Below are 25,370 nucleotides of genomic sequence, written 5' to 3' on the forward strand. Positions count from 1 at the left end.
CAGGTTTTGCAAAACCCTGAAGCATCGGGGCATTTGTTAAAGTGGACCATCGAACTCAGTCAGTTCGAGATACTATACACTCTGCGGACTGCTATAAAAAGTCAGGCCCTGGCCGATTTCATGGCAGAGTGCACGGGATTCCAGGAAGATCCCACAGAAAACTTACCCCAAATCAGCTCACCCCAGGCTTCGTGGAGGGTCTTTGTAGATGGTTCATCCAACGAAAACGGCTCCGGAGTTGGAATCATTTTGATATCCCCCGAGGGACATAGATTCCACTCGGCACTGAGATTCGGATTCAAAGCCTCCAACAACGAGGCCGAATACGAAGCTTTGCTGGTGGGACTGAGGATAGCCCAGGAGTTGAAGGCGAGCTCCGTCCAGTGCTTCAGTGACTCCCAGCTCGTGGTGAACCAGGTTCTGGGAGAATATCAAGCACAGGGACCCAAGATGGCCGCCTATCTGGCAAAGGTGAAATCTAAGCTGTCCGCATTTGAACGAGGCTCGGTCGAGCAGATACCTCGGGAGCAGAATGCTAATGCAGATGCTCTTGCCAAGCTCGCCACCTCTGGGGAAACGGAGACACTGGGTCTAGTACTAGTCGAATTCTTGGAGAAACCAAGCGTAGAAGAAGTCAGGACGGAGGTCGAGATGATCGATACCAGGCCGACCTGGATGACCCCCATCCTTGAATATCTCGTCGAAGGCAAGCTGCCTGAAGGACGTAACGATGCACGGCGAGTCCTGTATCAAGCTCCTAGGTATACGATAGTCGATGGGGTGTTGTACCGACGTGGGCACTCCCTACCTCTCCTCCGGTGTGTTCTTCCAGGTGAAGCAAAGGCCATCCTGCAGGAAGTGCACGAAGGATTTTGCGGAGACCACACTGGGGGGCAGAGCCTGGCCTTAAAGGTCCTGAGGTAGGGGTATTACTGGCCAACTCTGTCCAAAGACTCGATCTCATACGTAAAGAAGTGCGACAAGTGCCAGCGGTTCGCCGCAGTTGCCCGAGCTCCTCCAGTCGAGCTGAAGATGATCTCATCCCCATGGCCGTTTGCCGTTTGGGGGATAGACTTGGTGGGCGCCCTCCCCACTGGAAAAGGCGGGGTCCGTTACGCCGTGGTAGCCATCGACTACTTCACTAAGTGGGCTGAGGCAGAACCTTTGGCAACGATAACGTCCAAAAAGGTGCTGAACTTCGTGGTTAAAAGCATCATTTGTCGGTTCGGCCTGCCCAAGAAGATCGTTTTCGACAACGGCACCCAGTTCGACAGCGACCTGTTCACCGAGTTTTGTGAAAGATACGGAATCATAAAAAGTTTCTCCTCCGTGGCCTATCCTCAGGCTAATGGCCAGGTCGAAGCTGTCAACAAGACTCTAAAGACGAGCCTCAAGAAGAGATTGGATGAAGCAAAGGGGGTCTGGCCAGAGCAGATCCCACAGGACCTATGGGCATACCGGACCTCGCATCAGACTCCTACGGGTCATACTCCCTTTTCCCTAACCTTTGGGAGTGAGGCAGTCCTCCCCGTGGAAAGTAAGGTGCTTTCGCATAGAGTCCAGTCTTACGACCAAGATCGAAACCACGAGCTCCTGTGCAATTCCCTCGATCTAGTTGATGAAAGGCGAGAGGATTCGCAACTCCAGCTTGCCCATTATCAGCAGAAAATCACTCGCTACTTCAACACCAAAGTCAAAAAACGCGCCTTTAGCGTTGGCGACTTGGTCCTGAGGAGAGTTTTCCTGGCCGGGAAAGATCCCAAAGATGGAGTTTTAGGACCAAACTGGGAAGGACCATACCAGGTCATCGAAATCATTAAGGAAGGAACCTATAAGTTAGCTCGACTGGATGGAGGGGCGGTCCCGCGGACTTGGAACGCCATCCACTTAAAGAAATATTATCAATGATTCACCTGTAAGGCTTGGAAGGCCACTTTTTATGTATTAATGAGAATCAGCTTTTATGTATGTTTGCAAGTGTAATCTAAAGTAACCACGAAAGACCCTTTCCCAGTTACTTGGGGGGCATATGGTACCTGGATATAACCAGGTCTCCTTAATGACTTAGAAGTTGATTCATATCGATTGACCGTTGTTTTCTTAAAAAACGCGAGATATTGATAAGGGTTAACGCCAACTAAGTCCTATCCTGGTCCTAACCGGGTCATAAAACTTAGAAGTTGATTTAAATCTATTGATCGTTGTTCTTCTTAAAGAGCTCGAGATATGGATAAAAGTTAACACGAACTAAGTTTTCAAATTAAGTTCCTGGTCCTAACCGGGTCATAAAACTTAGAAGTTGATTTAAATCTATTGATCGTTGTTCTTCTTAAAGAGCTCGAGATATGGATAAAAGTTAACACGAACTAAGTTTTCAAATTAAGTTCCTGGTCCTAACCGGGTCATAAAACTTAGAAGTTGATTTAAATCTATTGATCGTTGTTCTTCTTAAAGAGCTCGAGATATGGATAAAAGTTAACACGAACTAAGTTTTCAAATTAAGTTCCTGGTCCTAACCGGGTCATAAAACTTAGAAGTTGATTTAAATCTATTGATCGTTGTTCTTCTTAAAGAGCTCGAGATATGGATAAAAGTTAACACGAACTAAGTTTTCAAATTAAGCTCCTGGTCCTAACCGGGTCATAAAACTTAGAAGTTGATTTAAATCTATTAATCGTTGTTCTTCTTAAAGAGCTCGAGATATGGATAAAAGTTAACATGAACTAAGTTTTCAAATTAAGCTCCTGGTCCTAACCGGGTCATAAAACTTAGAAGTTGATTTAAATCTATTGATCGTTGTTCTTCTTAAAGAGCTCGAGATATGGATAAAAGTTAACATGAACTAAGTTTTCAAATTAAGCTCCTGGTCCTAACCGGGTCATAAAACTTAGAAGTTGATTTAAATCTATTGATCATTGTTCTTCTTAAAGAGGTCGAGATATGGACAAAGATCAACATAAACTAAGTTTTTCAAGAAATTGTAACCGAAATGCGTAAAGGCAAAAAAGAGAAGATCAATTAAAAGCGTTAAAGCAAATTTTCTCGAGGTGAAAGCACCTCATGCAAAGGTTACATAAAAATTATTTAAAATATATTGGGGGGCATAAGAAAAGAAGCGCCCTAAGCTCCGCCAGGTGGGCCCTTGGAGGTCGCCGTCTCGCCTTGCTCAGCTGTGCCAGAACCATCCCAGGTCTCTGAGGGCGCCTCTTTATCAAGGCGAGCTTGGAACTTCACCAGCAAGCGCTCCCAGAGGCTCGCTGACATGAAGGAGAAATTCGCATCTGGATTGTAGGCCCAGCAGTGGTAGAACAGATCTTCCATGGACTTTTCCGAAGTTGTCCGCTCGGCCTCTAGGGCAGCCTGGGCGACCTGGACCTCAGTCTTCGCGGCGTCTAGGTCCGTCCTCGAGGTGGCAAGGGAGGTCTCAAGCTCTTGGACCTTCGAACGAGTTTTCTCCAGCTCGACCTGCGAGGCCGCCAGGGCATCCTTGGCCGCTTGCAGGGTAGTTTGATGCTCGTCCCTCATGTCCCCGAGCTGAGTTTTGGTCCTGATGATACTCCGATGAAGGGCGACAACGCTCTGCGAAGACGGAAAGACAATTGCCTTAAAAAAAAAAAAAACAGGGCAAAGTATAACAATGTAAAAAACCACAAAAAGGTTAAGGTTAGCTTACCGTCATGGCCATGCCTAGTGAAGACTCCAGCACGCCCACCGGGCTCATTGTCTCGATGGCCCGAAGCTCCTTCTCGGTGAACTTGTATATGTGGCTGACGGCGTAGTTCGCCGACTCATACACCGTTCCTCGAAAGGCCTCGGGGATCTTCTCCAGGTCCTGGGGATTGACTGGGATGCATACATTGGAAGGAATGATGGCCGATGTTCCGACCTCCGTTCCTGCGTCCCGGGCAGCGAGTGGAGCTCGCAGAGCTGGGGGAGGCATATTGCTTCCCCCTGCAGCAGGAAGGACCGCTCCCGCGACCTGTGCAGCTGGGGCTTGATCCTTCTCCTTCGCAGGAGACTTGGTGGAGGCCTCAGCAGCGTTCTTGGATGTCTGGAGCCTCTTCATTCTTGGACCAGCGGCGGCGTTCCCCCCGAAGACCGCACCTCACAGACTCTCCTCGGACTGAGACATATCTTCTGTCAAAACAAAAACGGGGTTAGTTAGCAACCATACAGATACAAAAACTAAGGGGTAAAAGTAAAAAATATATGAACACTAAGGGAATCCTACCCCCCGAGCTAGAAGAAGAGTCTAAGTCGATTACTTCCCGAGCTGGCGCAAGTTCTGGGTCCGGGTCTGACTCAGGACTAGATTCCTCTACATATTGCCAAATCCCCAGAGCTACGACACCCCTCCGGAGTGATGGCCATGTGCGAAGGTTGGTCCCATACTCCTCGAATAGGATCGACCTAAAGGCTAGGGTGTTATCTACTACTACGGTACCCCTAGGCCGGCTATCTTGGTAGTCCAGCACAAGCCGGTCGACACAATGGAGCAGGGTTGTGTTCAGGTCCGGATCACTTTGGTGACGATGGACGAGCTGCCTAGGATTGAACCTAGCCAGCCGAGGGTCTGCTGTGGCCCTATCTAGACTCCTAAACATGTAAGGGTTACCTTGGCCAGAAGGACCCGCGGCTGCTCCGGATTGGATCCTCTCCTCGCCCTTCCCCGGGACGACCTCCAGGGTCCGCTTCCTATTCCTCACGAGGGGAACTTCGTCACCCTCGTCCTCCTCATCTTTGTCTTCCGCGACCTCCTCCACGGTGATGGGTCTGGTGTCGCGAGCTGGGGGAAGCCCCCGGGGCCTCCTGAGGTTTAAAGTTTGATTCGGGAAAATCAGCTTGCAGGCTATCATCGTCTCGTCTGTTACGAGCACGCGATAATCTTTCTCGCTGGGGGGCAAGCCCGCCAGCGTCTCGTATTGGGCCCCGAGGGTCACAGATTTCTCTGTCCTCGCGAAGATGGCTGCAGAAATAGTCTAAGTCAGAAAGGGGTATGGGAGGAGCTAAAACGACACTTAACTTACGAGCTAAGGGGAAAAGACACTTACGAGGACGATTGAAGTAGTGGAGCTCGCAATTCCTGAACCCCGTCGACATGAAGAATTGATCCTTGAAGTCGTTGGGGTGGCTGGGCAGCTCGATGACTGCAACCGTATTGGGAAATTGGGTTAGATAGTAAAACCCGTCGCCTCGCCCCCGCTGATCTGGGCTGGCCTTGAGGCAGAAGAAATATAAGATGTCCGCAGGAGTGGGAACCTCCCACTCGTGCTTCTGAAACAAGTATTTCAACCCCGCTAGCAAGCGGTAGGAGTTGGGGGGGAGCTGAAATGGGGCCAACCCCACGTAATTAAGGAAATCAGCAAAATACTGATCCAGCGGGAGGAAGGCCCCCGCCTTAAAATATTCGCCGCTCCAGGCCGCGAATGATTCGTCGAGCGGCGCACAGCTCCGCTCGCCCTCTGCGGCAAGTCGGGCCACCACGGATGCTTTCCCTAGGGCGATGTTATGGGAGAGAAAGATTTTGTTGATCTTCGTCTGGTCGGTGACCTTTGAGATGATCCTCTCCGCCTCAAAGAAGGCATCAGGGGCGACCTCGACCTCCTGCTCCACCGCCGGCCCAAAGTTGGGGATGGGGGAGTCCGGCATCATCGCCTTTCCTTTGTCCTGCTGTGAGGACGAGCTGCTGACAGTCTTCTTGGGAGCGTTCCTTTTCGGTGCCATCTGGTCGCCTAACGAACAAAAGAAAACATTTCAGAAAAGGCGACCCAAGCGTGAGGAAAAATCAAATGTTATTTGCACGAGCTGAGGTAAGCCCAGCCCGTGGAGAGTGGGACCACGCGGTTCGATGAACACGCGCCTGTGCTCCCAATAGATCCCCGATTACTCGGAATTCGTGTGTCAGGAGGGTCAGGATAAAATTTTCCTTGGGGGGAAAGTTTCGATAGGCAAGGTTGGCAAAACCGCCTGTGAGGCGTGTCCCCTAAGCTACCCAGTTTTGCACCCAACATATGTCACAAATCCTACCCAGAAATTTTCCCCAGAAAAAGCATCCTGTAAACCATACTTTTAAATGATTTCCTACAGCAAAGATACCCTAGCCTAAAAAGAAGCTTTCACCCTCCGTGTCCAAAAAACCCAGTAAAACCATGCATGCGGCTACAGTAAAATATTTACCTAAGCTACAGTGAAATATATTTTTCAAAACGCACATGTTCAGGAAACTTACAATTTTTGACTGGGAGGTGGATGAAGGTATTGCCTGGGTGAAAGCTTCATCGGAGTATCGGCTTCCAAAGCTTTGAAGAAATCCTGGCGTATGAGCCTCTTGAACGCTGAGTATAGCAGTCACAGAGAAGATGGTTTTTTCGTCTGAGATGAAGAGAGAAGAAGAAGAGAAATTCGGAAAAATTTCAAATGAAAGGGTGGCCCGTGCGTAGGGTGGCCACCCCTTTTTATATACGTGAAGGGTCACGTGTAGAGGGCCGTTGGATGGCCCTGATGAGGGATCCGAGGCCCTCCACTCAAAATACGGAACGACGGCTGAGCATAGGCTAGGCCATTAAATGCGGTTCTCGTAAGACGTACCGTCGCCAACCACGATGTTCCACGTATCAGGCGCCTGCGTAAGAGGTGGAATATGAAGAGTTCATGGGGAAGCCTAAAAGCCCCTACTGTGGTCTTACCCGACGTGGCATACCACGAGCAGGGGCTTGGGGGGCAGATGTACGCCCTGTTTTTCCCACGGGCTGATTAACGAGCCGAGCTGCGGCCTAATCATAATTATCTCGTGGACGTCCCACAGACCGGAGCTTCTGTCATTAGGTCGTACCTCCTTAGCTCGAGGAAACTCAGGGGTTCGCCAAGATTGCACAAGACTTGACCCCGGATTCTGAAGGCCTATGGTCGAGTTAAGTACCCAGCTCGCGGTACGAACTGAGTATGAAGGCTATGACCCTTTGTAAAGTCAACACACGCAAGGTAAACGTGCATATATCAGACATCACGTGTCTGATATGCCCCAGACTTCTCGGACACGCAGCAGGAACGTGCGTATTCAGACACCCACGACTGGGTTGGGCCGTGCGGCCCATTATCTCCTTACCTATCGATTTGACCATACTTATGTGTCAGGTTTAGGAATTAATCATGAATGTCACAGAGTTGATGTGATAGATAAGAGGGTCACGGGATGACCTTCTTACCAACTCCCAGGTGCCTTCTCCTATAAATATGGAGACCTTGAGACTTAATAAGGGTTGGATTCTCTATTGTAAAGAGGGCCCTGTAATCAAATATCCAGTATAGAGCAATAATACTGACTAGTGGAGTAGAAGGATTTTAACCTTTGAACCACTCAAAAAACGTGTCTTGTGTCACCTCTGTCCTTTTCTAAGATCTTATATCTGTTTCGGTTCACATTTAGCACTAATCCCTTTCTCTTCATTTCTTAATTACCTGTTGGCGAAGAACCGCGTCAACATACTTAATATCATCATAATTGGAATCAAAATGTTTTCCTTTAAAGAAAAAGGGTAGTAATTAAGAGGTTATTCTTATAATCTTGGATGGGTCGAACTCAAATTAATAAACTCTTATGCTATAAAATTAGCATAGGTGAAATTGTGTTTGGCATTAATTTTAATATATTAAATTTGAAATTTTTGTCTAACATGAATCAAACAATAAATTTTTAGTTGCTTCAACATCAAACAAATCACAGTCAAATTCAGAACCACCATACTTTGACACCAACACCCTCTCTTCCTCAAAGTTCCTCTTTATTTCATTGTCAGCACTACAAAATCTACGACTGCAGGGCTCGTTACTGCTTGAAAGCTTTCTCAAGAGTTCATTCACTTGCATAGAAAAGGCATCTCCTTCATCACATATTTGGGAATCCTCTTTTATAAGGAAACTTTCAACACTAGTCGAACCAACAACTTCTGAAGAACAATGATTCTCAAGTGTGCAAGCCAAATTAATATTCAATCTTTTATCTTCCATATGCAATACAACTTTTCCATCTCCCCCTGTCCCATTTTCTCCCTCCAAAATGATTCTCACTAAATAAATGATGTCCATTCAACTTACATCTCTCCTTTGTAAACTCAAAATATCTTTACAATTAACGTAACCATCCATGTTTGCGTCAAAATTTTCAAAACTTAAATCTACCAAAGAAGCGTGATTCAACTGTCCACCAACATTTTCCACATCACAACTACTTTTTTGAACCTCAAGAACATAGTCCTCCCTAGGTCGGTGTTTAATATCAACAAATAAACTCTAACACAATTGCCTGTCTACAATACCTTCACTGAGGTCTAATGAACGATCTCCTTGGAATCCATCTTCCCTACCTCACCATTCAAATCATCCAAACGAACCTTTACCAAAGCACCCTCATTCTCCAAATTTGTGTGAAGCAAGCTAAACTCTAAACAGTCACCCGAACGACCAACCACATTAAGCTCTCTCCAACAAGCATTATGCAACTCCCCCTCTTCAATTTCGACATTGAAATTACCTGAACAAAGGTCCCCCATATCGCCATTTGCAATCTCACCATTGAACTCACCAAATGGAATCTTAAAAGTTTGAGTACAACGTTCACATTCTGACAATATGCGACCTGCTTCTTCAACCAAGACATTAAACGAATTCCACCTCTCACCTTCTATATTCTCTTGAGCACTTAACTAAGACACATCATGTCTTATACCAGCAACCTCACACTTAAAATATTCAAATTTGCGCTCGTGTGCGCGCAATGACAACAAAATTTTACATAACTTTCCTCTATCCATAATTACATGCAGCCACAACATAAAAACAGTTAAAATAAATAATGTATTTCTTTTACAACATCGTAAACAACTAACATAAACTAGGGTAGGTTTCGATTCCTTCACCACTGGTATCAAAATTAAGTTTTCAAAACCAAAACCAATACTGAGTAACCAAGAATAAAGTTTACTAGCCTAGCACAACCATAACAAATGATTTATACAAAAAAATCATACAAATAAACATTGAACCATACAAATTCCAATCAATATGGTAACTTACTATCAACATCAACTAAATTATAAACCCTATAAAAATGGACAACAAAGTATCTATCCTCACCTTATACTATAATAGCTCACCTACAAAATATCAACTATATAATAGAATGAGGACAACAAATGAAAACAATAATATAAACTATTAAACGGACCACACCAACTTAGAGTTCCCACCTATAAATGACTCAACCATTCCAAATATAATGTTTAGTAAAAAAGGTAGCCACAGAGACAGCAAAATTGAGCTCATCATATGCAATAATGGTAATACTCGGACCAACAAAATCAAAATTTATAATTACAGAAAAAAAATATTCAATTCAATATAAATTTCTCAGCACAACTATTCAACAAGCAAAACATTTTCTCATGAATGTTGCCTTCTCTTTAATATAAACACTATATATCTATTCAATTCTATAGTCAATGTCACCAAACAAAGACAAACACAAATGAATAATAACAATCCAATATTTATTATTTTTTTATGATACACAACCCCTTTTCCTACATTCACATTTATGTCTATAAAAAAATAATTGGTCAAATACCTTCTATAAAAAAATGTATACATGTATCATCAAATAATGAAATGCATGGTAGATGAGGTGATTTTTTGCATTTAGTAGCTTCTTCTTTTATCTTCTTTTAGTTCGCCTTGCTGCCAACAAATAACCAAATTTATAATCTTAGAACATAATCTTAAACCAATACCAAATATTATGTATATGTCCTCAACTAAATGGGTAACATCACAACAAAAATTATCAAACAAATTAGTGTTGGAATTATAGTGTACAAATATTTCAATTAACGACAGCTTTAGATTTCCCTCTTCTGTCTTCTACTATCTATATTGATATATCTCATACATGTGTTTTTCTACACTTTTCTCCATGCTTATATGACTTTCGGTGCTCCTTTTGTTCTTTTTCTGGGCTCCTTCTCTTTCTTCATACGGCTATTCTATGTATAAATTCACATTGCCCCGCATCATTATTTCCTTAATCCTTAAAATTCAAATACACTAATCATCACAAAAAAAAAATAGAAGGCAATACACATTTGTATATAAATAATCGAACCCTATAAATAAAAACTTTAACATTGATAACCATTATTCTTTCCTCATTTAAAAAAAAAATCAAAGCTAACTAGTTAATCCCTATCAATTATAATAAATTAAATTACATAAATGAAGCCTAAAATTGAAATAAACCAAGCACCCTCATACCAGTGAACCCCAACAACCTTCGTACTAGTGGTCTCTTCTGAACTTTTTTGGCGCCAAATGGAGAAGGTAGGGTTTTGGTAAAAAAACTTCACAAAAATACTAGCGCACCAGAGAATTAGCACCTTATGGAACTTCACACAGATTCTTTTGGGTAAAATGTACATAAACAAAATTGTGGAGTATGAACACGATTTGAACACAAGGACAACGATAAAAAAATTTCACATCGTTTCCATTAACACCCCACTTGACTACACAAATAATTAGATCAAAGGATAGATATATACTACATGCATCCTCACCATTAGGGGTGTTCGTGGTGCAGTTTTTCTCTAATTTTTTGGACCGCACCGCATATGCGGTTTGAACAATTTTCCAAACCACAACCCGCACTGCATAGGCCTCAAACCGCATCGCAAAAATGCGGTGTGGTGCAGTGCGGTGTGAGCGGTTTATACCTATCGCCAAATAATTTAACAATTAAATATTATAATTAAGAAAGATTCATAATAAATCTCATAACCATAGAGTGTTTAACAAAATAATTAAATGTACAACAAGCTAGTAAACTTTAAGCAAAACAATAAAAATATAACAAACTAATAATAAAGAAAAAATGTAATATAAAAGTAAATATTATTTTAATTAAGGAGGAATATATTTAGATTGAAACATTATATTTTTTTTAGATAATGTGTATATTATATTATACTATATAAATATTTATGCATTAACTTTAAATGTAGTAAAATTGAAAAAAATAATATAAAAAAGTTAATATATATAATGATGCGGTGCGGTGTGGTTTGAACTGCATTTATAAAATTTAAAACCGCAAACCGCACCGCACCGCACGGTTTGGCTAAAATACAAACCGCAACCGCACCGCGAAGGGTTCTAAACCACAAATTGCAGTGCGGTGTGGTGCGGTGTAGACGGTTTGTACGGTGTGGGCAGTTTTATGAACACCCCTACTCACCATACCAAATAACACCTAACTTATTCAATCAATAAAACCAAAAGAAAACAGTTGCACGGGTGCAGGCGTAGGCGTTCCATACGCCCGCACCAAAGATTTTCTCTACATATATATTATTACAAATTGCTCAATTTGTATTACGGAATGAGAAATAACAATAACATTATGAGGAGTATTGACATTGGAAAATTAAAGATAGTTTATATTTATGAGAAATAACTAGTAATGAGAATCTTATGTAAATATATTTATATTATAAATAATTTAGCAAGCCTTGTAGGTGGGGTCAACTATCCAAGATAATTCGGAGTGGCATTTTTCACAACTTTTATTTTCACGATCCATGTGTCATTAGTACTTGTTGCCACGTAATCAAACTCATTAACACTAAATACATATACTAGCCTTTATGCATTAGAGACTAAATAATTAATTATTTATGTTTCTTCACCTCTTCCGACTTTTTTTCCTCAAATTATACTATTGCCATCTTTCTGAAGAGACTCTCCCAAACTCAAATAAAATGCCAGAATAATGAAAAAGAAAAAACTAAAACATTAAGCACTAAGACAAGTTTCTGTATTTTTATACAATTCAGATTTTTAACTAAAATGATAGTAAAAATAATGAGTAAAATCATGGGGTAGCTTAATGATGTTCTTCAAACAATAAAAGCTTCTACCGAATATATGCATAGTACATTCTATATTTGAATGTTTAGTTTTTAAAATTGATTTTTTTAAATAAAAAAAATTAAAATCTGTTATTCCCCCATCATTTCGTCATTTTCTTCATTTCAAGTTATCCTAGTGTCGTGTCATATTCTTATCTTTCTCTCTCACTTTGTTGCTTGAATCTTTTTCCTTTTACAAAAAAACTTCTCATGTTACTTTTACAAACCTAGAAAAATATGGTGATTATACATGGAGTTTTTTTTTTCAAAATTAATTCGTTTTCTCTCTCTTAAGAAGTGACGGCAGCAATATTGATGAGGGGAGAAGCTAAGCTTACAAAGGCAATGAGAACATTAGTTCCAAATGCAGAAAAAGAAGCCAAATCAACAAGATTTTTTTTAAGAAAAGGTCATCTCAGTGAAGGAAGAAAACATAATTTATTTGAATATTTCTTTATAAATCACGTAGAAGCTATTATTGTTTGAAGAACACCATTAAGTTTTCACCATGATTTTACTTATTCTTGTTTTTATCATTTTAGTGCTTTAAATGTTTAGTTTTTTTTTTTTTATTATATTGTGATATTTGGGTTTGGAAGAGTCTCTTCTAAAAATAAAATAAGAAAAAAGACAATATTATAATATGAGAAAGAACAAAAGAATTTGAGAAAAAAAAACAGAGAGAAATAAAGAAGTTGGAAGAGGTGATGAAATATAAATAATTAAGAGAAATGTTAAATACACTCCATGTTTCATGTGGATTCCACTAATAATTTGAAAAAAAAACATTAAAATATAAAAAATTAAATAATATTTACATATCATGCATAAATGAAAGAGAGTACAATAAAAAGTTTTCTTAGCACTCATCAATAATTAATTATTTGGTGGGCCCCTCTAATGCATATAGGCTAGTATAAAATTTTAGATAATGTTTGGTTTGCATGAAACCAGCATAAGAATGTAATTGTTATTCCTGATGACCCATCCAAGTGTTTGGTTTACATTTTATCATTGGAATGATTTTTCCAATAGGAATTTCTAATTCCATTAAACTAGGCATTTGGGTTTACTAAATTAAATGACTTGAAAAGTCATTCCATTCAATCACAATTTTTGTTGTACCATATATGCCACTCTCCAAAACATACATTAATCCATATAAATATATACATTATTTCATATATATATATATATATATGGTCATGGAAGAGTTTTGATAAAAAATAATAATATTATAATATATATTTATATCATATATATATATATATATGAGAATGAAAAAAAAATTATAAACACTAGACAACTAACTTTTTTTATTTTTATTTTTTGTGTAATGATTGCTTGCTATTTTATTATATTAAGACGGTGTAATTTTATTAATAATCAAAATATAATGAAATTCAATAAATTTATAACATATTTATATTAATAAAAGAAATCCATTCAATTAAGCACACTTTTTTAAGTAATAATAACATTATTTATTTCTATAAAATTTTTGTATATTGAGTATTAATTATTAGAATTTTATTATTATTTATTTGTTTAATTTGTATATAAGGGTAATTTAGTAAAATAAAAGTTAAATTCAAATACAAAATAGTATTTTGGTATATAATAAAAACTTACATTGCAAAACAATAGTAATTTGATAAAAATAATTATTCGTTATAAGAGTAAGGGTAATTTGGTTAAAATAATGTTAATTTCATTCCATTCCATTCCATTTCATTCCATAATATATCAAACATATTAATCATTATTCAGTCACTCATTCCAAAATTTCTACCAAACGAAAAAAAGAAGATTCCATTCCACTCCATTCCTATTACCATTACCATTACTATTACCATTACCATTCCATTTTTATTTTGTAACCAAACGCCACCTTAGTGTTAATGATCAAGTACTAATAACACATGGATTGTGAAAATAATTTCATCCATGTGGTTCGGGATGATTAGCATTTCTCTTATTTATATTAATCCTAAATCAATATTAGTTGCATAACTTTTTGTTAAAAAGTGTTATTCTGAAAAGAAATAATAATTGGAACAGATTACTGATAGAAGATTTCTAGCTGAGTTGCGGACAATGTCGCTCTCTTTAAGACGTTTCGCGGCTCTTCCCTAAGTGTGCATGACAGTCTAGCAACCACGTCGTCCTCAGGATAAAACAACCACCGTATACGATACCTCTCTGCACCGAAAGGATTCGCTCTCGTACACCCTCAATAACTCAGAGAAAAATCGATTTTTTAGAAGAGAATGTTTTCCGTAAAAAAAAAGGATGTGTTCTCCCGTTATTCTGATTAGACTTATGTAGAGAAGTCGATCACCAATAAAACGGTAAGAAACGTTTTTAAATCGTGGGAGGAATTGTCGCGTATATTAAATCGTGGTCATATACAGTTAAAACGGATCACGTTTACTGCTTCTAATCAACCGTTTTAAAATTAAGTGATAAATAAAAATATTTATTTTATTAAATAATTTTTCAACAAAAAATAAAGTACGACACCACACCACCCGCCCGCCAGCTCGGCTCGGTCAGACAAACGGCGGCAGCGACGCGCGCGTGTCGTGGTCAAGTGTGTGAGTCCTCACCCATGCGCACAAAACTGGGTACCCCTTGGGGCACACCCCAATGCATGACACTTGCATCTTATATACACTCTTGAAGGAGTGTTCCAAATCCATGTGGGACTTTTCCCATATCACACACAAATGTTCTTTTTCAATTTTAAAAATTCACTTTTAACTTTTAACAAAAAAGTTCCAATAATCCCCCACTTGAATTTAAAAAAAATATTTTCTCGAGCAATATCAGAATCTATAAGATTGTGCATAAACAAATGTATCTTTCGATTTTAACATTTGTGTAGTGAATACAATTTAGATTATACTAGAGTGACACGTAGTCTTGAACTCTATTTCTAACATTGTACCACGCACCAACCTTTCAAGGGTGTGGTAAAAAAGCACGTGCGTTAATGGCCATGCACGTCTATCCCAATATAGTGAATGCTCTAGAAATTTTGCCCAAAATTCCATAGGAAGCGGCCCCACTTCCACATTCACATAGGTGAGTCTATCAAGAGTACTCCTGTAGCTCGGTACTCCACTGCATATAGAGTATAGATCTCATTAAGAGTTTCTATTAACTCATCCTCTCATCGCTTCATGAATTCATGCTTCTATATGCTTTAATGGAAATAGCATGATCCAACTCATATCACTTCACAAGTTGTTATTACCCATTGAACCTAGTTCTTGTGATCTCCAGTCTTTAGGTTGGGTTACCATCATGCGTGATTCATCATTCTAAGGGCAATAGTCCCATTCCTTTCGATGTTTTATGGACTTTCTCTCTAGCTAATCCTTTCGTCAAAGGATCCGCTAAGTTATCATCAGTGCGTACATGGTCCACTCTAATAGCTCCTGTTGAGTGAAACTCTCTAACACTACTATGCTTACAACGTATCTGTCGTCTCTTACCATTGTAATAACAATTTTGAATTTTTGCAATAGTCGTGATACTATCGTAGTGGATCAACACAGCTGGTATCGGTTTTTCCCATAAAGGGATCTCAGCTAGCAGGCTTCTTAACCAACCTGCTTCATTAGCTATAGCTAGTGCTATCATTTTAGACTCCATGGTGGAATGAGCCAAAATAGTTTGTTTCTAAGACTTCCAAGAAACAGCTCCACCAACTATACTAAAAATATAGCCACTTGTAGCTTTGGAGTCAGGCAGAGTGTTCCAGTCTTCATCACTATATCCTTCAAGAATAACTGGAAACTTTTGATAATGTAATCCAAGGTTCATGGTTACCTTTAGGTATCTCATGACCCTTTCAATAGCATGCCAATGCTCTATACTAGGTCTACTAGTAAACCTGCACAATAATCCCACAACATAAGCAATGTCGGGTCTCGTTCAATCAGCGGCATATCGAAGATTGCCAATGATGCTGCATAATCAGGCTGTCTCACACTATCACTGGTGTTCTTAAATAACTTAACACTTGGATCATATGGTGTGCAAGCAGATTTACAGTCAAAGTAATTGTATTTCTTTAGAATCTTCTCAATACAGTGAGATTGATCTAAAGAAATTCCCTTTTCAGACCTAGTAATATTTATACCAAGGAATACATTCACTTCTCCAAGGTCTTTCATATCAAAGGTAGCACATAACAGAGATTTTACAACATTCATAGCATGGATATTCGAACCAAATATGAGCAAGTCATCCACATATAGACATACAATAGTGCAAATGTCATTCTCAGATTTATAGTAAATGCATTTGTCACTTTCATTCACTTTGAAACCATGTGAGATGACTAAATTGTCAAATTTCTCATGCCATTGCTTAGGTGCCTGCTTAAGACCATATAGAGACTTATCCAGTTTACAAACCTTATGTTCCTGACCAGGGATTACAAACCCTTTAGGTTAGTCCATGTAAATCTCCTCTTCTAATTCACCATTCAAAAAAGTAGTCTTAACATCCATTTTGTGCACAACTAAGTTATGAACAGAAGCTAAGGAAATCAATACTCTAATGGATGTTATTCTAGTAACAGGTGAATAAGTGTCAAAGAAATCTACATTCTCTCTTTGCTTAAAACCCTTGGCTACAAGACGAGTCTTGTACTTATTAACAGTTCCGTCAGGTTTCAATTTCTTTTTCAAAATCCACTTACAACCTATAGGCTTACAACCAGGAGATAAATCAACTAAGTGCCATGTATTGTTAGACTTAAGAGAGTCCATTTCATCATTTATGGCTTTTTGCCAGAGGTCAGCATCTAAAGAAGACAAAGCTTCTTGGAGGTTAGCAGGATCCTCCTCTAATGTATAGACACGGAAATCAGAACCATAATCTTTATTAACTCTAGCTCTCTTACTTCTCCTAGGTTCTAATTTTCTATCCTCAATATGCTCATTACTCCTAATCGTAGGAATGTTGCTAGTAGATGCGCCCCCACTATTTCTCAATTTAAAAGGGAATTTATGTTCATAAAAATCAGCATCATTTGATTCCAAAATAACATGCGCATTTAAATAATAGAACCTATATGATTTACTATTAATTGCATATCCGATAAATACACATTAATATGCTCTACTTGCTAGCTTAATTCTCTTAGGGCCAGGAATACGAACATAAGCCAAAAAACTCACGTTCTAAAATAAGACAGGTTAGGTTGCCTATTTTTCAAGATCTCATATGGTGAAACTTTGCTCTTAGACTTAGGAACTCTATTCAACACATAACAAACAGTCAAAAGAATTTCACCCCACCAATGAGATGTAGCACTAGAATTCAATAAAATAGCCACAACAGATTCAGTAAAAGTTCGATTCTTTCTTTCAGCTTTACCGTTCATTTAAGGTGAATATGGTGCAGTGGTTTCGTGTACAATGCCATGTAAATTATAAAAATCAATAAACATGCTTGAATCATATTCAGTTCCTTTATAACTACTGAACCTTTTAATTTTCTTATTGAATTGATTATCAATTTCAATCACAAATAACATGTCAAGCGCATCACTTTCATTTTTCATTAAGTACACATAAGTAAAGTCAGAACAATCATCAATAAAAGTGATGAAATAACATTTAGCATTCCTAGTTAACGTTCCATCAAGTTCAAAAATATCTGAATGAATTAAATCTAAAGGCTCAAATTCTCTAGTAACTGATTTATGTGGTGTTTTAGTTATTTTTGCTTGACTACAAAAATCACATTTTTCAAAATCATTATCTAACATTTTAGGAATTAAACCAATGTTACTCATGTTCTTAATAATGTGCTTATTAACATGACAAAGCCTAGCATGCCAAACATTAAAATCACACAACATATAAGCAAAAGGAGAAACTTTATTGAATTCAACATTTAACTTAAACATGCCATCAGTAGCATAACCCTTCCCAACAAAAATACCATTCTTAGTGATGGTGTACAAATCAGCCCCAATAGTTTGAGTAAACCTAGCCTTATTAAGCAGAAAACCAGAAACCAGATTCTTTCTCATCTCAGGAGTATGCATTACATCTTTCAGTAATAAAGTCTTTCCTGAGGTAAACTTAAGCTCCACATTCCCAATCCCAGCAACAATAGTGGTGTGGGAATCTCCCAACAATACTTTCTTATCATCAGCAGCAGTGTATGTCTTAAACATAGCACGATCATAGCAGACATGGCGAGAAGCGCCAATGTCTACCCACCACCCATCTGATCCACCAATTAGGTTTATCTTAGAAATCATAGTTGTAGAAGCTTCTTCAGTCAAGTTAGCCGGCGGAGCAGTGCTTGACTTGTTCCTACACTTGCGTGCCATATGACCTGGCTTATTACAGTTGTAACAAAGGAATTGTCCAGAGTCATTCTGTTTAGGTGGAGGGTGCTACCTTCCAGGTTGATTTCTGTTATGGTTCTGATTCTGATTGTTGCTTCGAGGAGTGTTCTGGTTGTTGCGGTTGGAATTTGAATTGGAGTTGCAGTTCTGATTCTTAAATTTTTTGCCATTAGGCTTCTGAACCGCAGGTGTGGACTTCTTGGGGTTGCTGTTAGAGACAACAAGCACCTTGTAACATCCCCAATTTGCTAATAAGGTTTAGGACCTTGATTAGCGTGTCTGGAGGGCAATAAATGAATTAACATGTCAATATATGAATTTAAATGAATATGTGTTTAGAATGCATGTTTAGGTGGAATAAATATGCATGTGGGCCTCGTTCGTTTGTTAGGGGGTAAATTGGTAATTTTAGCCCGCTGAGGGCATAAATGTGATAATTATATTATATGGTTAATACCACGTGTGAGTGGTGATATTATTGTGATGCACGTGCCGAGACGGTCCTAGGGAGCTAATTAGTTTAAAAGTCACAACAGGATTAAATACCCCGCTTGGGAGGAGCCTAGGGGTATTTTGGGAATTTTATAATTTGAGTTTGTAAGTTAATGGTTAATGGTAATTGAGTAACTTGAGTGACCATTGGTGACCATTAGGAGTAACAGATTTTAGATGAGAAATGGTAGAATTGTAGGAAAGGTGAAATGGCAAAAATGCCCTTGAGGTTTAGTTAGGAAATGAATTACATGGAGGGGTAAAATGGTCTTTTGGCAGAATATAGAAACCTTCAGCTGAGGAAAAAGATGATTCACGTTTTAACACTTAGGCATATTTCTGTTCTTGCTAAAATTGGAAGAAAAACTAGAAGGAAAGGAAAAGGAGAAGAGAGCTGAAATTGGGAGACCTAAGAGGAGAATCAAGTGGTTTGAGGCCATTAAAGTTGATCATAACCAAGATTGTTCAGAGGTAAGAGTTTATCCCCTATTTTTCTTAAGTTTTAAGCTTGATTTCTAGAAAGTAAGTATGGAAATTTAAAGATAGTTATGGCTGGCTTTGTATGGAATTCAGCTTGGTAGTCAAGAGGAATTGGTTTAAAGCTGGGATTGGAGGGAGTTCAAGATGAATTTTTGTCTGAGGTAAGGGTTCTAAGCATCTTTGAATTTTCGTTTCTGGTGTGGTTTAAGAATTTGGAAGCATGGTTTATATTTTACAAGCCTTGGCTTAAGTTTTAAAAGCTATGGTTTTAGTTTCTGAAATTTGAAACCCAAGGTGTGGATTTTGGGTGTGATTGTGTGATTGAGCTTGTTGTTGGTGTTTATAGGTTGTTAGATGGTTCATTTGTGGTTTTAAATTGGTTTTGGGGTTTAGGTATGTGTTTGGGTTGGATTGGAGGTGTTTTGGCTCGGGGAAAATGCAGGGTAAAACCCGAAATTCTAGGTTCGCGAAGGGCGCGAAGGGGCGTCGCGGCCCTGTTCTTTGGCGCTGCGGCGCAAGGCTGCATCAGGCAGCAGAGAAGTTTCTAGGCACCGCGGCCCTTGAAGGGTAGTGCCGCGGCGCTAGGCTATTTTCTGGGCAGGGAGATTTTGCATTTTTGGGCATTTGCCCCGGGGGCTCGGGGGATGTTTTCGTTACATCGTTTTGGGAAATTGGAGGTTCTGAGAGTACGGGATTGGTCCCGGGAAGTGGTTTTGGATTGGTTAGTATTAAAGAGTGTTTTTCATGTGCTGTGACTAGGTTTTCGGAGAGGCTCGGGATAGAGGATCGTGCTCGTGACTTTGGTGCATTAAGGAGCTCAGGATACAGGTAAGAAAACTGTAGTACCCGTAGAGCAGGGCATGGGCCCATAATGTTGTTGCAGGGCACGACCCTAGATTGTATTACATGTTAGGGTGTAGCTTTGATTGAATTATTATATGCTTGAATGTTGTTTGAGTTATGCTATATGTGATTATAGTAGAATGAACGACAAAGGAGCTGAGAACGACGAAGGGCCGAGAACGACGAAGGCCAAGAACGGCAATGGGGCCGGGAATAACACTTAGCACGTGGAGTGCTTATTGTTAGGGTGAGACCCCAGTGGATACATGGGATATCCTTACTGTGAGAACCGAGATCCCAGGCCTTGGTAACGCTTCTGGGACGGCATGGTCGTATTTGTTTAGTCTGATGGACTATCTGTTTATCTGTGGGTTATCTGATATGTTGGTTATATAATATGCATATGTTATGTGCTGTATGAGTTTTCTTGCTGGGCTTCGGCTCACGAGTGCTCTGTGTTGCAGGTAAAGGCAAAGAAAAAGTCAACCAGCCATGAGTACGGAGAGCATGAAGCGGTGCGTACATGTTTGGCCTGCCCGACTGCTTTGGTTGGGGGCATTTTGAGAAATGGCTGTATAAAACCGTGATTTTGATGGTTAATTATCTGTAAATCTATCTTGAGTTGTAAATATTTTATAAACCATATTTTGAGATCCCAAATGTAAGACACTTGAAGTTTTCAATGAAATAAAGTATTTTCAAAGATTACAGCCTTGACTTTTGTTTAAACACACTTTTGTTCTAAAACCTTGTTTAGCGAGTTATTTGCACAATTTAAACTCACTTAGTAACGGCTCTAAGGTAGTAGGGAGTTACACACCTCTTCTTTCTGGTCTTGTTTCCTTGCTTCTTCCTCGATACGAAGGCGGGTGATCAAACTCTCTAAGGAAAATTCCTTAGTTTTATGCGTGAGTACACTTTTGAAATCCTTCCAAGAATGAGGTAATTTGTCAATTAAAACAACAACTTGAAACTGTTCATCAAGAGTCATACCTTCTGAGATAATCTCAATCGTGATTTTCTGAAGTTCGTGAGATTGGGCTTCCACAGATTTATCATCCACCATTTGATATTTTAGGTAGCGGCTGACATCATATTTCTTGGTTCCTGCCTCCTCTGTATCATATTTCTTTTGCAACGCCTCCAAAATCTCACTTGCAGATTTATCTGAATTATAATAATCATAAAGGTCGTCAGATAAACCGTTAAGAATAAAATTCTTACAGAGGAAGTTGTTTTCAACCTAGGAATCCAATTCCTTCTGTTGCTTCTCGCGTTCAGTCTCTTTGTCCTTGTCAGTCAAAGGTTCAGAGACAACCCTCAAAACGAAAGGGCTTGTTAATATCAGTAGCAGCAGAACCAGAAAAATCATCGGTTGTAGCCAGCTTAGCTCAGCTCAGCTCGGCTCGGTCGGATGGCGGCGGCGCGCGTGGTGGTCAAGTGTGTAAGTTCTCACCCATGCGCACAAAACTGGATACCCCTTAGCACACACCCCAATGCATAACACTTGCATCTTATATACACTCTTGGAGGAATGTTCCAAATACATGTGAGATTTTTCCTATATCACACACAAATATACTTTTTCAATTCTAACAATTCACTTTTAACTTAAAAAAAAAAAGTTACAACACTTTCCAAAACGATTCGTTTTTCTGACATGTTGCCTCTTAATCATGAATTATTATGTTGATGCAATTCATTCCATGTAATCGTAATTGCATATATAATTTTTTTTCGCATATTTTTAATATGAGGTTACAAGGTGATGGGAGACAATAAATTATGATTGTTTCCTTGCCTATCACTTTTTTATTTTATTTAAATTAATTAAATAACTCATATGTACACATATATATTACTACTCTGCATCATTTCCTTAGTTTATGACTTACTTTCCTTGGTAAGATGATGGATCATTAATGTTCAATAATAACAATTAACATTGATGACAGCTTGTAGAGAAAATATCAATGTAGTTTCTTAGAAATTAATGACCAAATATATGTTCTTGTAATTACAGGTAAACTGATACTAGAAGCCCTTGATTTATGTCATGATAAATGACAACATCTTGCCAAATGTTACTCTAAAAACGTCCATTAGTAATCAAAAGTTGATTATTGCAGTTGCAAAGAACAATCAGAAATTACAAATGGATTTGAGATACGTGGTGGACATCTCATCTCAAAGTGGATTTGTATTTCAGTTATCATATAAAATATCTATATTTTTTTGTCTAAACAATGCTATTTTTATTAATGAATTTTTAATTTATGTATTTTGTACTGAGTTTAAAGCAACGTTAAAAAAAGACATAAATATTAGTTCAAATATATGTGTTTTTAATGAATATTTGTGTATTTATGAATATGCTTGTGCGTATATTAGTTCAAACATGCTTCTTTGTTATTATTTTTTTGATATATTTTTCTTTTCTTAAAATGCCAAAATATTTTATATTAATAACTGGTCTTACCAACTATATATGTGTTTCTTTGAGTGAACGAAAATTAGTAACTATTATATTGTCTTTGTGGTCTTCATTAACTATTTAAGATTGTACCGATATATATTCATATTCATTAATATAAATTTATTTTCTTAAAAAATGATAAAAGACCTTTCAAAAAAAAAAAAAAAAAAAATGATAAAAGATATATTGATTTTAACAATTTTTTTTTTATAAATATATCTACGTAACTACGTTATTAAATTTTTAGTAATATGGACAACACGTGCATAGCACGTGCATAAACTAGTATTAAAAAAAATCCCAATAGTTGACCGTTACTCCATCCACCAACCTAATCCCACGCACCATACACAGTACACACTTTCCCATGCTTTTCTTTTTTGGTTCTTCATTTTTCAAATTCAGACATACCAAATGCTTACAATAAGCCAAAACTCATGTACTTCTACTTCTTCTTCTACTCCTACTGCAACTACATCAATTTTCTTTCATGATGAAGACTAGGCCTACAGAATGACCACAACCCATGAATCAAAATCTTATTCCCATTCCAAACAACATAACTTTTCCCTGAATTTTTTTCGTTTTCTATCTCAACCATGATTTCTGGGTGTAATAAATCATCATTTCCCAGACAATCTTCGTACAACTCCCTTTACGACAACCCACTTCTACTCAACGAGCTTCGTCACAAACGACAGCATCAAGCAAACCCCATCAACCTCAAACGATAATAATAATAAGAAGAAGCAGCTGGTTTCTCCGGCGACGACAAAGAAAATGTAGCTGCTATTGTAAATGGGTCTAATCTTTTGGGGCTCCAAAGAATTTGACCAATATGAAATCACTTTCAACGGGCTGCAAAGCCTTCAAAGTCTTTTCGTACGTTCAAAACATGGGAGCCCAGTGAGTCAGAGCACTGTAGCTCTTTCTCTTTGAAGATATGGGACTATTCGAATTCTGAGGCTCTTGGTCTACCCTCCCTAATAAGTCAGTTATTTTTAATATACAAAACTATGAGAAGAAAAAGGTGTTCTCTTCTTTGGGTCATTTTTTTTAAATAAATAAAATTGAGATATGAATGGGGTGTTTTGTGGTTGTTCTTTGGAACTAACAACTAAGGCATATCTTCAAGATAGCAATGTAGCCTTAAAAGTCTAACTCAATCACCTTGATCTTCTGTAATGTAGAGTATTTTATTCATTGGTAGCTTTCTTCAACTAGAAATATCTTCGCAGAGAAATTATACTTGTAACATATCTCATATATTACTTAGATGCATATGTTTCCCTCCTTTGTTTGTGGCTCTATTTATGGTTGTTGTTAGGTACAATACTAAAATGTGTAAGTTGACACAATTAATGTTTTGTTGTACTATTTTGATATTTCCTCCTAAGCCATATTTATAGTTTAGAATTATTTCTAGAGAACCAGGTGCTGGAAGATTACTTTTGATTTGGATAAGGAATGGAAAACGTCAACTTCTTTTTGTTGTTGACATTTGATATCGCAGGAAGGTTGAGGACGGCAGGATAGGAAACTGGCTGTGGCTCACTGTATCCTGGCTGTTGCTCAGAATGTGCAGTGCAGGGATTATCATCTAGTTCAGATGATATCTTACTTGATTCAATATATCATATATGGGATCAGGTTGAACTTCTTGCATTTGAAGTTTCGTACCTTTCAAGATGATGTATCATTTTTTAATGCATGGCACTTGTTTGAATTCTCCCAACAAACAGTCTAAATCACTCATATGCAGATTTTTACCTACAATCACCTCTTGGACCGGAAGTTACAGGAGCTTGAGGGCATACATTCCCAAGCACCAATCAATGGAGCTAAAGAATATTAATAATACTCAGGTTTCCTAATCACTTCTTTGGTACATTAATGTATACACAAAATCCAGTGAAATATGTAAAAATATTTGTGCTAACTTAACTTCTTTGTATATCAGGTACAACCACATTATGGGATTGCCAGTTTTTGGGTCATTTTATATCTAAGGCTCTTGGTCTACTACTCTACTCTCCCTAACAAGTCAATTTTTTTTTTATATACAAAACTGTAAGAAGAAAAAGGTGACCTCTCTTATTTGGGTCATTTACAAAAAAAAAATTGAGAAGAATCATCAGAAGGATTTCATGGGGACTCTGAATACCCATGTAAGAACTCTGCTCCTTTTTTGTTATTTTAACGTTAATGTAGTATCATATAACTAGGACATATATGACCCAAACACCATTCAGTCCCGCTAAGGAATACTAATAATAATGTATAACACTTACCTTGTTCCCGCGTGATTGTATATATACCGTGATCCCGCGTGATAGTATATATATCGCTAGACATTTTTACTTTTTATTCTCTTTATATCAATCTCTCTCTCTGTTTTTTCCAGAACAAAAATGGCAGCAACTCCAACTGGAGTGTTGGTACCTTTACCGGAAGCCTCACCGAAAGGGGGAGATCCGCCTGGACGACCTCCGTGTGCTCCGGCGGATTGTTTTCCGCCATCTCCACAGAGGGATTTCAAGCTCTTTGGTTTTCCGTGGAAAATCAAACCAAAACCGAAGAAAAACAACCTCTCTTTTCCACTAAAGACCGATTTTAAGGAACTCAAGCTGACAATGAAGTGCAAGTCGAAGACAGTGTCACCGATAGTGTCGCAGAATAATGGTCGAATGTAGTTTACAGGTATTTTTATATTCATATTTTAGGTACATTTCGGATCGTATTA

This window comes from Humulus lupulus, chromosome 3, assembly GCF_963169125.1.
Source record: "Humulus lupulus chromosome 3, drHumLupu1.1, whole genome shotgun sequence".
Taxonomy (NCBI): domain Eukaryota; kingdom Viridiplantae; phylum Streptophyta; class Magnoliopsida; order Rosales; family Cannabaceae; genus Humulus; species Humulus lupulus.